This window comes from Elephantulus edwardii, unplaced genomic scaffold, assembly GCF_000299155.1.
Source record: "Elephantulus edwardii isolate Elephantulus edwardi_28Jun2011 unplaced genomic scaffold, EleEdw1.0 scaffold00087, whole genome shotgun sequence".
NCBI lineage: Eukaryota > Metazoa > Chordata > Mammalia > Macroscelidea > Macroscelididae > Elephantulus > Elephantulus edwardii.
In genome coordinates, this window is record NW_006399837.1 from 6,739,633 (window position 1) to 6,751,930 (window position 12,298).

The window sequence follows — 12,298 nt, forward strand, 5'->3', positions numbered from 1 at the left end:
CGCTATGAGTCACAAGTGACTTGACAGCACATAACAACAACAACAACAACAACAACAACAACAAAATGTCAGGGTTGTATCCTTTCTCCATGCGTATTTAATCTGTATGCTGAGCAAATCATTGAAGAAGCTGGACTGTATGAAGAGGAATTTGTTATCACAATCGGAGAAAAATTCATCAACAACCTGCATTGTGCAAGTGACACTACTTTGCTTGCTGAAAGAGAGGTACTTGCTGCAAAGGATTCAGGACTATAGCTTCCCATGTGAATTACATCACAACATCAGGAAAACAGAAATCTTCATGACTGAACAGATACACAATGTCAAGATAGAGAATAATTGAAATTGTCATTGATTTAATCCTGCTGGAATCTACAATCAACACCTTTCATTGTGCCAGCAGTCTAGAGATCTCTAGATATATAGCATTGGGAAAGCTTACTGTTAGGAATCTCTCCAAAGTCTGGAAGAGCAATGTTATCAGTTTAAAGACTAAGGTGCACCCAAGTCAAGCTATAGTCTTTCCAATCACCTACTATGTATCTGAGATCTGGACAATGTATAAAGATGACAGGAGAAGAATTGATATCTTAGATCTGTGGTGTTGGTGAAGATTGCTAGATGTACTATGGACTGCCAAAAAGTGGACATGTCTTGGACAAAGTGCAGCCAGAGTGCTCCTTGGAGACAAACATGAGAAAGCTGCATCTCACATACACTGGCTATGTTGTTCGGAGAGGCTGTTCCTTGCAGAGGGACATCATGCCTGGAAAGGTGGAGGGTCAGCTAAAGTGGTGAAGACCCTCAACAAAATGGACTAACACAGTGCCTGTGGCAATGGGCTCAAGGGTGTAGAGGATGCTGAGAACAGCACGGGATTGGACAGGGTTCAGATCTGCTGTTTACAGCACCACTACGAGTCCTACTCAACTTGATGCCACAACAACAAATGACAACAATCGTGGGAGTTTGGGGTTAATTTCTAGGATGTCAGTGTTAATACATTCTATTCCTTTTCCACAGCTCTCACTTTTCTAGATTTATATTTCATACATTTCAAGTTTCAATTATTAATGGATGTTTTGGGAGCTGTTTCATCTTGTTTTGAGTTCTTCTCCACAAGCAGATGAAGGCCTTGAAGGTTTTGCTCTGTCCATGCCATTAAGGTTAACTCTACATTGAAGAGGAAACCTTTCTCTAGGTGTATTTTGAAAGACTTCTGTTCTGTGAGACCTCTAACCTGAAGGGTGCATTTTCTGGAATTATATAAAAATTCTGTTGCTATTCATAAGCTTTCACTAACTAATTTTTTTAAATTAATTTTAATGAAAGTTTACAGAAATTTAGAGTTTCCATTCATTCATCATTGCACCACTAATTTTTTTAGAAAGTAGATTTCCAAGTCCTTCTTCCTAATCTGTTTTAGTCTAGAAACTCCTTTGAACCTGTCCATTGTGGTGATGCTAATTGTCTTTGAAATAACAGTGGTACAGCGTTCAGTATCCTAGCAACACACAAATCATCACAGCATTACAGAACTGACAGGTGAGTGGTGGTACTGGCTGACACAGGCTGTACCTTAGAACACACAGCATCACTTCTTAAAGGCACAATTCCTTGCCTCCGCAATTGGGAACCAGTTTTGCCTCTCATGTCGTCATTTGCTCCATTCCTGCCAGTAGCTTTCAGCCTGTAGGGTCGTTGTTTGATCATAATGCCATCTTCTCTCCCATTTCTGAACAAACTCTCCACACATTCATCTCGTTTCATTATCCCAATAGTTATGGAACTGATATGGCAAAATCACAGTAGTCTTAGCAGGCAGAGTGAAGGCCCCCCCCCCCCATTAAACCACCATAGTAACTGTTTTTAGAGGGAAGGTAGAAGCTTGGAACATTCTCAAGTTAATGTACTGCGCTAGCAAAATTTGCATTTTAAAAGATGGTTTGGTTACAGTGTGAGTCTGAGTATAGTTGTGGTAAAAGGTAAGGTCACCTTTTAGAAGCTATTATACCAGTTCTGAGCTTGGAGAGGGTAAAAGCAGGGGAAAGCAGGTGGAGATATATTCCGGGAAGAAAATACTGGCAGGATTTAGGAAGAAGAGATGGAGGAAAGAATCAGGCTAAAACTATGGGCCTTTATGAAGTGGATACATATTTAAACATGTTTATTCCAGTTGGTGTTGACTTCTGTGTTTGCAGATTTCTGAAACTCATCCTTCAGCTTAGGTTTGGGTCCAGACTGCGGAATAAAGGCGCAGTCCTCTGAAAACTGCTCTTCTCTTCATCCCCACTTCTGAGACCTCCTGGGCAGCAGTCAGCCTGGCATCATCCTTCTCCAGGATTGTCTGAACTGTGATGCTGCCTGAAAGGGGTGAAGGCATCAGTTCTAACAGCTCTGGGATGAATGCAAGGAGGTGGGCCAAGGGACAGACACAGAAAAAGCTTTAATGACCTCCCTAAAACCCAACAATATGCGGAAGACAGATGCAATTTCAAAATGGGAAAAGTCCGTGGATATTATTCAGGGAAACTTGGACAGAAGCAAGGGGAGTCAAATCCCCCAAAACACAACATCCAGCACAGATGCCAAGAAAAGGGGGCATGAAAGAGAAAGGGAGGTGGGATCAGTTTCCCATACTCACCCTACCCAGCTCTATCTGTGGTCTAGCATGACTTCCGAGTAGCCACTGAGCTGAAGATGACAGAGGAATGAGGAGGGGATCTTCATTTTAGTTTTTATTCCGCTTTCTAAGGTCTGGTGGCCTAATGGCAAGAAGCTGCACTGCAATCCCAAAGCACATGGTTCAAATCTGCCAACTGCATTGTAGAAGAGGATGAGCAATCTTCTCCCACGCGATTCCTGCCTCCGAAACCCGCTGGACGGTCAGCTATGGGTCAGTTCTGACACAGCGGTACACAATAACAACAACAACAAGGTCTATTATGCATGAACTTTGGTGGTAGACATCTGTTTTTTACTTCCTTGCAGAATTTTTAAATATTTTTGGTAATAGGCCTCAATGTTTCTTTGCAGAATGACCTTCTTTTCCACTTCATATATTCTGCTGGAATATATATTCCATATATATTAATAATGAAAGAGAGATCCGAGACGCTGGGCTATATCAAGAGCAATGTGGCATCAGGATTGGTGGAAGAATCATCAACAACCTGCGTTATGCACATGATACAACGCTGCTTGCTGAAACTGAGGAGGACTTGAAGCGCTTATTGCGGAAGGTCAAGGACTGCAGTCTTCAATATGGATTGAAGCCCAACATCAAGAAAACAAAGATTCTCACCACTGGGCCAATTGGCAGCATCAGCATGGATGGTGAAGAGATTGAGATAGTTAACAGTTTTAATTTACTTGGCTCCACAGTCAACAATCTTGGTAACAGCAGCCAGGAAATCGGGAGATGAATTGCATTGGGAAAGGCGGCTGTGAGGGACCTCTCAAGAGTACTGAAGAGCAACGATGTCAGGCTGGAGACTAAGGTGTGCCTGATCCGGGCTATAGTCTTCACAATTATGTGCTATGCATCAGAGAGTTGGACAGTGAATAGGGATGATAGAAAGAGGATTGATGCCTTTGAGCTGTGGTGCTGGAGAAGAGTGTTGAATATACCATGGACTGCTAGGAGAACAAACAGGTTTGTCCTGGAGAGGGTGAAGCCAGAGTGTCCCCTGGAGTCAAGGATTCTGAAACTTCATCTGATATATTTTGGGCATGTTGCAAGGAGGGACTGGTCCTTGGAAAGGGACATCATGTTTGGCAGAGTGGAGGGGAGGCGAAGGAGAGGAAGACCTTTGGTGAGATGGATCGATTCTGTGACTGGAGCGGTGGGAATAAGTGTGTTTGAGATGGCTAGGTTGGCACAGGATAGAGCAGCATTTAGAGCTCTTGTACATAGGGTTGCTATGAGTCGCAGACGACCCAATGGCACATAACAACAACAACATTAATAATATTCATATATTGGAAGGAGTCTTGAAGGAACTGTAATTCTCCCTTTGCCAAGACTAAGGTAGTGACATAAGGCAGATCAATAGATATATTTTCTTCAAATATGAATCTTTAACAAAATGACTCCAAAATGTTGAAAACACCTAGAGATTTTTCAAGAAGACAATGGCAAAAGAAAAGAGAATTAGGGGGGAGGGGGATGGGCAGGCAGGGATAAAAGTGTAACAATGAATGAATGGAAACCCAAAGCCTCTTTCATGAAAATCAATGTAAAATAATAATTAAAAAAGTGATGATAATTCCTGATATCTCTCCTGTCTGATGCTTCTCTGTCCACCATACCTTCTGGAGTCTGGGTTTGTTTTCAGTTTTAGTTTTGATTCCAATAAACTCCTTTTGGGCTTAATTTAGTTACAGTTGATTTCTCTGTTGTTACGCGAAGAACTCCCAACGGCGCCCTGATACACCGTTCTTTATGACATTATCTGGCACCACAAAACAATTCCCATTTTAAAAATGACTTTCTCTTGTTTTCAGGCATTAATAAATGCTGATTATTGGCATAGAGATAGTTGAAATGTTTGGAGAAAACCAGCAAATGGTGGCATTATAATTTTCTAACACAATTTTTCTGAACATGTGTGTGTTTGCTCTCGAGGAAATGCTTTATCATCATTATTATGTTATAACGCCACTCGGAAAACAAAAAGCAGCTCAGCCATGGCATATTTTGTGGTGATAAAATTTGGCTGTGCTGAAAGCTCAGTTCACTTGGCAACGCCTCAAAGGTACGTACCCCAACTTCAGACCAATTTATGTGCAAAAGCAAACAACCAACCTCGGAAGAGGAATATTTCCTAAGTGGATGCAGCCGATATGGAGATTTTATTTCAACTCTGCCAAGAGCCGAGGACTTCCACGTCGCCGTGGCTCACACATAAACCTCTCACAGACTGTGATAAATGCCTCTTTGATACAGCAGGCATTACTCTCCGCAAAACCCTGATGCAGGGGCCTCTGATCAGGAGCTCTGGGTGTGATGGGGGAAAAGACCTTTGCTTTGGATTACAAGGAAGAGTGCTGATTAAATTGTTATGGTCAAGCAGAGACCAAAAAAAGAACTCTGCATGGTTAGTGTGCAGCCTTTGGATGATTTTTAAAATAAAATTTTGACCAAAGTGATTTTGATAGACGAGATGAATAGAAGGAATGGATACAAATATTGGGTCTCAATATTGCCCGTTGTGCAAATGACAGAATTTATCCTTGAGAGAGTGTTCTTGGGTTTTCCATTTTTCTCAGTTAGCTAGTCTGAGGTAACAAATGATTCCAAAAGGAAGTGGATTACAAGAGTCAATGTTGCTTAAACTAATGAGTTTGTAGGTACACCGAGTAGTTCTTCTAGCCTTGGCATCTGTGATGAGTTGATGGCAGCTGAAGGCCCTGTTTTGCTGATCTTGGATGTGTTCTTGCCATTGATAATTGCTTGGCTGGAGTCTGGTCTAGGATGCCCTCAGCTGCGATGACTGGGCTCTGCTCGCCCCTATCTTCCAGCACGTTAGCATGGACTTGTCCACAGGCCTGTGCCAGGACGCTGAGAGAGAGTGCAAGCAGGTGAAGTCTTCTGAGTTCTTATACACAACCACTTCCACCTTGAACAGGAGAAGATACGAAGTCTCATTGCAAAAGGTATGGAAGTAGATATAAAAATTCAGGACCATTACTAGTTTCTTATGATTAGAGATATCATGATTCTACTAGACTTGTTCTGCCAGAAATTTTTTTGTGTGTATGTTTTTGAATGAGAATAATGGTTGGACAAAAAAGGGTGGGCCAGAGAGGAAAGATGCAAGAGAGAGAATGCCGAGGCAGAGAGGAAAGATTTAGCGTGGGGGGCGTAAGAAGAGAGAAGAAGAGAAGGAGAGGAGAAAAGAGAAAGAGAAGCAGAGAATAGACCATGTGGATTGAAAGTCAGATTTTGATAATTTTGCAAATGAAAAGCTTCACAGCATCTCTAGTATAGAAGAGAAACAGAGATGAGAGGAAAGGCAGCTTAGAGCTCTTTCCCCATGGTTTATGAATTTGATGTGTTTTGACATTCTGGGAGAGAATGCAAATAAAGAATGGGATTTCCATTAAGTTCCTTTTCAGCTGTGGAGTTGTGCATTTATAAACACAGTTGTGTGAGAACGAGTCGTGTTGGGTCCAAGGGCTTATCTGAATTAGGCATTCAGATTTCTAAAGGAAACTTCCTTTTGAAAAATTGCTCCACCGAACGAGAGGAAAAGTAAAATATTGATTTTTTTTTACCCCCTGAGGAAGAAAATCAATCATGTTTAGCTGTTTATTATTTTCTGAGCTCTATCCAGTTCACCATGCCATAATTCCAAGTAAATGTAATAATCTCTGAAGGTGTTGTGAATTTAGATTTCTCCCTAACTAGTCATGTAAATATAAAGAAATAATACACTGATCAATTTCTACGTGTACAATACAATAGTGTTCAATAATATTTATCTGAGTGTTTGAAGAATAGTTTCTCCACATCCACAATCTTTTGTTCATCCACTTCTAACCGGATTGGTACCTGTTCTTAAATTCTATAATTACTATGAAATCAATGGGACATACCCTAGAGGCCAAAATGCAAAGACTTCAAAGTTAGTCCTGATGGTATTAAAATCCTGACTTTGTCAACTACGTGAAATTGGGTAAGTTTTCTTACCTAGGTACACTTGCTTTTCACCTTAAGATGAAATAAAAATTCTGTTGCATAAAGCTGTTGTAAGGATTAAAGGTAATGCAAGGGTCATGCTAAGCGCATACCTTCTTATTTTGACTCCTCAAACAAAGGCTACAGCACATACTCTATCAGAGCCAGGGTCAAGAATATTGCAGGTCTTCCAAATTTTAAGTTTGTCTAAAGTCAATGGTCCACCATCCAACCATCTGTCATTTTGTCCTACTTGGTGGCTTATACATTGCTACATGTGGAAGCTATGCTATTGGTATTTCAAATACCACCAGGGCCACCCATAATGGACAGGTTTCAGTGAGACTAGGAAAAAGGACTGGCAATAACTTCCCAAAATATTGTTGTGTGCCACTGAGTCGCCTGAGACCCATAGCGACCTTATGTACAGCAGCTCTGAACCCTGCCCTGTCCTGAGCCAGTCTCACTAATTCCGACACACCAACACCCATTGCTCCAGTTACTGTATCAATCCATCTCATTCAGATCTTCCTCTCCCATGCTGTTCCTCCACCCTTCTGAGCATGATGTCATTCTCCAAGGACCAGTCTCTCCTTGCCATGTGCTTAAAGTGTGAGAGACGGAGCTTCAAAATCCTAGCCTTCAAGGAGAAACTTGGTTTCACCCACTCCAAGACAGACCTATTTGTTTTCTCGGCAGTCTATGGTATGTTCAAGACTCTTCTACAGCACCACAACTTGAAGGCGTTGATTTTTCCTTTGTTATCCTTAGTCATTGTCCAGCTCTCTGAAGCATAACAAGTAATTGCAAAGATCATGGCCTGGATTAGTCGCACCTTAGTCTCTAGACTGACATTATTGCTTTTCAGCACTCTGGAGAGGTCCCTGACAGCAGATTTCCCCAAAGCAATTTCTCTTTTGATTTTCTGGTTGCTGATGCCAAGAGTGTTATTTGTGGAGCACAGCAAACTGTAATTGCTAACAACTTCAATCTCTTCTCCATCTATCATGGTGCTGGCAGTTGGCTCAGTGGTGAGAATCTTTTTCTTCTTGACAAAGTCTTCTCCATATTGAAGACTACAGTCCTTGACCTTGTGCAGCAAGTGCTTCAGGTCTTCTTCAGTTTTAGCAAGCAAGGTTGTTGTCATTGTAGGTTGTTGATGAGTCTTTCTCCAATCCTTATGCCACATTCCTTCTCATAAATGAGCCAATGAAAACCTCATGGGTCATAACAGAGTGTTGTTTGACCGACTTGCTTTGAAGAGGTCAATCACTGGAAGGGGCACCATGTTTGGTGAAGTAAGTATAGGGCCAATGAGGGTAAAGAAAGTGGTGAGATGCATTAACACAACAACTACAATAGTGACCTCAATCAAACATGCTGAGAATTGTGAAGATGGCGCAGAACCAGGTAACATCATTTCTTTCTGTTGCTGTGAGCTGGAAACAAATTTTCTTCCTTCCTTCCTTCCTTCCTTCCTTCCTTCCTTCCTTCCTTCCTTCCTTCCTTCCTTCCTCCCTCCCTCCCTCCCTTTCTTTCTTCTCTCTCTCTCTCTCTCTCTTTCTTTCTTTCTTTTCTCTCTCTCTCTCCTTCTTCCCTCACTATCTACTCACCCACCATTCTAATTTGCTTTCAAATATTCCTTCCTTTAGAGACTCTCCTTGTGGGATTTTCTAAGATTAAAATTTTAGATTTTTTCTCCTTCAAGAGTAAGCCACCTCTCCCCTCCCCTTCATCCCTCTTGACAGACTTTTTCAGTAAGAAAATATCTCAAACGAGAAGGGAATGCACCTTGACTCTTGGGATTCTTGCATTCAGACTTTCCTTTGTTCTACGCTAGCTTAGAGACAGAAATGCCACTTATTGTAAGCTATAGAAAAACCCTCAAGTTCTCATCGTTTAGTTGGTAGAAAAGCAAAGCATCAGCTGTTCCACCGGTATTTAAATCAGATAACTTGTGTGACCTTGAGTTTTCCCCTGAGATGTTGTGTGGGCCGGTTTATCTGTAATTGGCAATCTGGAGATGGTAAAAATGAACATTAGTAGTGAAGGGGCTGACCCATGTTAGTTACTCCACCCTATGTTCTCCTTTCCCAGTTGGCCCTTGCCCAGGGAGATGGGGAGAAAATGTCCTCTGTTTTATTATAGAGTTCAGGTTCAGAGGAAATTGCAGCTGTTGTGCAAACTGCCTGGTGAGGCATCCTCGGCTCTTACTTCTGTTTCTTATCTATTTGAAGGACAAGGCATTTTAACTGCACATCTCATAGAAAAGACCCTGGGTTCTGAGGACTTGACAATGAAGAAATTGGAATCTTAGGACATCCAAAAGGATGTAGTTTTACCTTCTGAATCTATTCCCATGCCAAAGGGCTTGAGACAAAACACTCAGCCACAGTGGGCCAAATGAGGTACAGAAACACCCACGGCTCACCTGAGTCCTGACAATGAAGACTCCGTGACTTCCCGCCACCCCTACCAGCACCACAATGTTAGATAAGATTCCATCACCTGTTGTGGTTAAATGAGACCAAATTGATTTCAATTCACAGTGGCCTATGTACAGCAAAAATTCCCAGACTTGGGTAACCCTCACACTTCTCCTAAGTATTTTCTTTCTCCTCTCTCTCTCTCTCTCTCCCCCTCTCCCTCTCCCTCTCTCCCTCTCCCTCTCTCCCTCTCTTTTTCTTTCTCTCTCTCTCATTTCCCCATTGTTGCAGCTACCATATCAATCAAGCTAATTGAAGGTCTTCTTATTTTTAGATCAAATCCATGATATTTTCAATTGCTTCATATGCATTTAAAATTTGGACAATGAATAAGGCAGACTGAAGAAGAAATGATGTCTTCCAGTTGTAGTGTTCACAAAGAGTGTTGAATATACCCCATGGATTTCCACTTGTTGCTGTGTGACATCGAATTGGAACTGACTCATTGCTGACCCTCCAGTGGGTATTCAGGGCAGAAAATCACATGGGAGGAGACTGCCCATCCTTCTTTAGTGGAGTAGCTGGTGAATTTGAACTGTGTGCCTTTGGGATTGCAATGTAGTTTCTGACCACTAGGCCACTGGAGTGCTCTAATTTCCAATGTTGTTGTTGTTGTTATGTGCCATTGAGTCATAGTGCTTGCGGCTCATAGTGACCCTATGTGCAAGAGCTCTAGCTCTTCTATCCTGTGCCAACCTAGCCATCTCAAACACACTTATTCCCACCTCTCTAGTCACAGAATCGATCCATCTCATCAAAGGTCTTCCTCTCCTGCGCCGTCCCTCCACGCTGCCAAACATGATGTCCCTCTCCAAGGACCAGTCCCTCCTTGCAACATGCCCAAAATATGTCAGACGAAGCTTCAGAATCCTTGACTCCAGGGAACACTGTGGCTTCACCCTCTCCAGGACAAACCTGTTTGTTCTCCTAGCAGTCCATGGTATATTCAACACTCTTCTCCAGCACCACTGCTCAAAAGCATCTATTTTCTTTCTATCAACCCTAGTCACTGTCCAACTCTCTGATGCATAGCACATAATTGGGAAGACTATAGCCTGGATCAGGCGCACCTTAGTCTCCAGTCTGACATCGTTGCTCTTCAGTCCTCTTGAGAGGTCCCTCACAGCTGACTTTCCCAATGCAATTAGTCTCTTGATTTCCTGGCTGCTGTTACCAAGAGTGTTGACTGTGGAGCCAAGTAAATCAAAACTGTTAACTATCTCAATCGCGTCACCATCCATACTGATGCTGCCAATCGGCCCAGTGGTTAGAAGCAAATCTATGTTGGAAGAAGTGCAAACTGAGTGCTCCGCAGAGTCATGAATGGTGACATGCCAACTCACGTACTTTGGACATGTTAGGAAGGGCCGTTCTTTGGAAAAGGACATCCTGGGAAAGGTAGAAGATTAACAAGAGATAGGAGGATCCTCAAGGAGATGAACGGACGCAGTGACTGCTGCAGTGGCCTTGAGTCTGCTGGAGATTGTGAGGGTGGCACAGGACAGCGCATGGCTCCGATCTGTTGTTCAGAGGGTTGCTGTGGGTGGTCGTTGACTTGATGGCCCTAACAACAACAGCTACTTGACTAAGCACATACTAGTCTCTAGGAATAAAAGAAAAAACACCTGTGACAAAAAGTCTCACCATCCTCACTTTTTAAAAATTTATTTTAATGACAATTTACAGAGACTTTGGATTTCCAGTCATTCATTGTTGCACTTTTCTCCCTGCCCATCCCTCCTCCACCCACTACACTCTTCTCTTTGAAAAGTAAAAGAAAAATCCTTTCATTGTTTTACAATCGCTCTCCCCAGGTCCACTCCACTATGCAGCCTTCACTCTGGACTCCTGTCATGACAAAAATACCAAATCACATATCCCTTTTAAACAGTTTTCTCCCTCATATGTTTCAATGCAGTATACATTATTTATAACATCTTTCTCAGTCTCCCCCCAACCCCAATGTCAGTATCATTTTACAACAGTGGCACCATGCAATATTTGTCCTTTTGTGACCGAGATATTTCACTCAGCATAATGTCCTCCAGGGTCACCCATTTTGAATAATATTGCATGAGTTCCTTATTTTTCAAGGCAGTGTAGTATTCCATTGTGTGTGAATATACCACAGCTTCTCTATCCATTCGTTTGTTGATGGGCAATTGCGTTGTTTCCAACTCCTTGCTATTGTGAACAAAGCCGTGATAAACATGGGTGCACAACATCTTCACTTTAAAAAAAACTATCTTAATGAAAGTTTGCAGAGACTTTGGATTTCCATTCATTCATAGTGGCACATCTTCACTGCTAAGGAACATTCTATCTGTCTTCCTTCCAATACAGATTTGTTCCTTCTTCTGGCTATTTATGGAAAAGTCAATATTCTTTGGCAATACCATAATTCAATGCATTGATTCTCCTTCACTTTTCTTTATTCGTTCTCTAGCTTTCACATGTATCTGAGGTGACCCACCATGACTTGGCTCAGACACCTTTGTCCTCAGAGTGACCTTTCCTTTATTATTACTACTGTTGTGGGTTTATTTTATTTTTTTTACAATAAAAATTTTTGGTTTTTAATAGGTTTTTTCTTTGCATTTTCTTAATATTTTTGTCATTTGTATACATACTATGATGAGAATTGTAATGGTATTTTTTCTTTTTTCTATTAATTTTAATGGAAGTTTATAGAGACTTTGGATTTCCATCCATTCATTGTTGCACTTTTCTCCCTGAACCCCTCACCCCTTTAGCTCTTCTCTTTGAAAAGTAAAAGTTAAAAAAAATCTTTCATTGTTATACAATCCCTCCCCCCTGTTTTTTTTTTTAAACCTTTTAAAGATGTCTTTTGCAACAGATTTTCTGAATGAAATTTACCTAACTGGTCTTCTGTCTGTAACTGCCACGTTTATTTATTGACTATAAAAACTGGGCAAGGAAGTACCAAAAAATGTCCTAGCGAGTCACCCAGGTGGGTGCCAGGTATGCTCTTCCCTGGTCCCTCCTGTGTAATATCAGCTTGAAGTCCTCCTGCTCTTCACAGTCAATCACTTTGGCTGGAATGGAGACTCTTTGCTTTGCTTTCTGTCTCCTGGAATGACAAACTTGAACTTTAATGGGATACTTG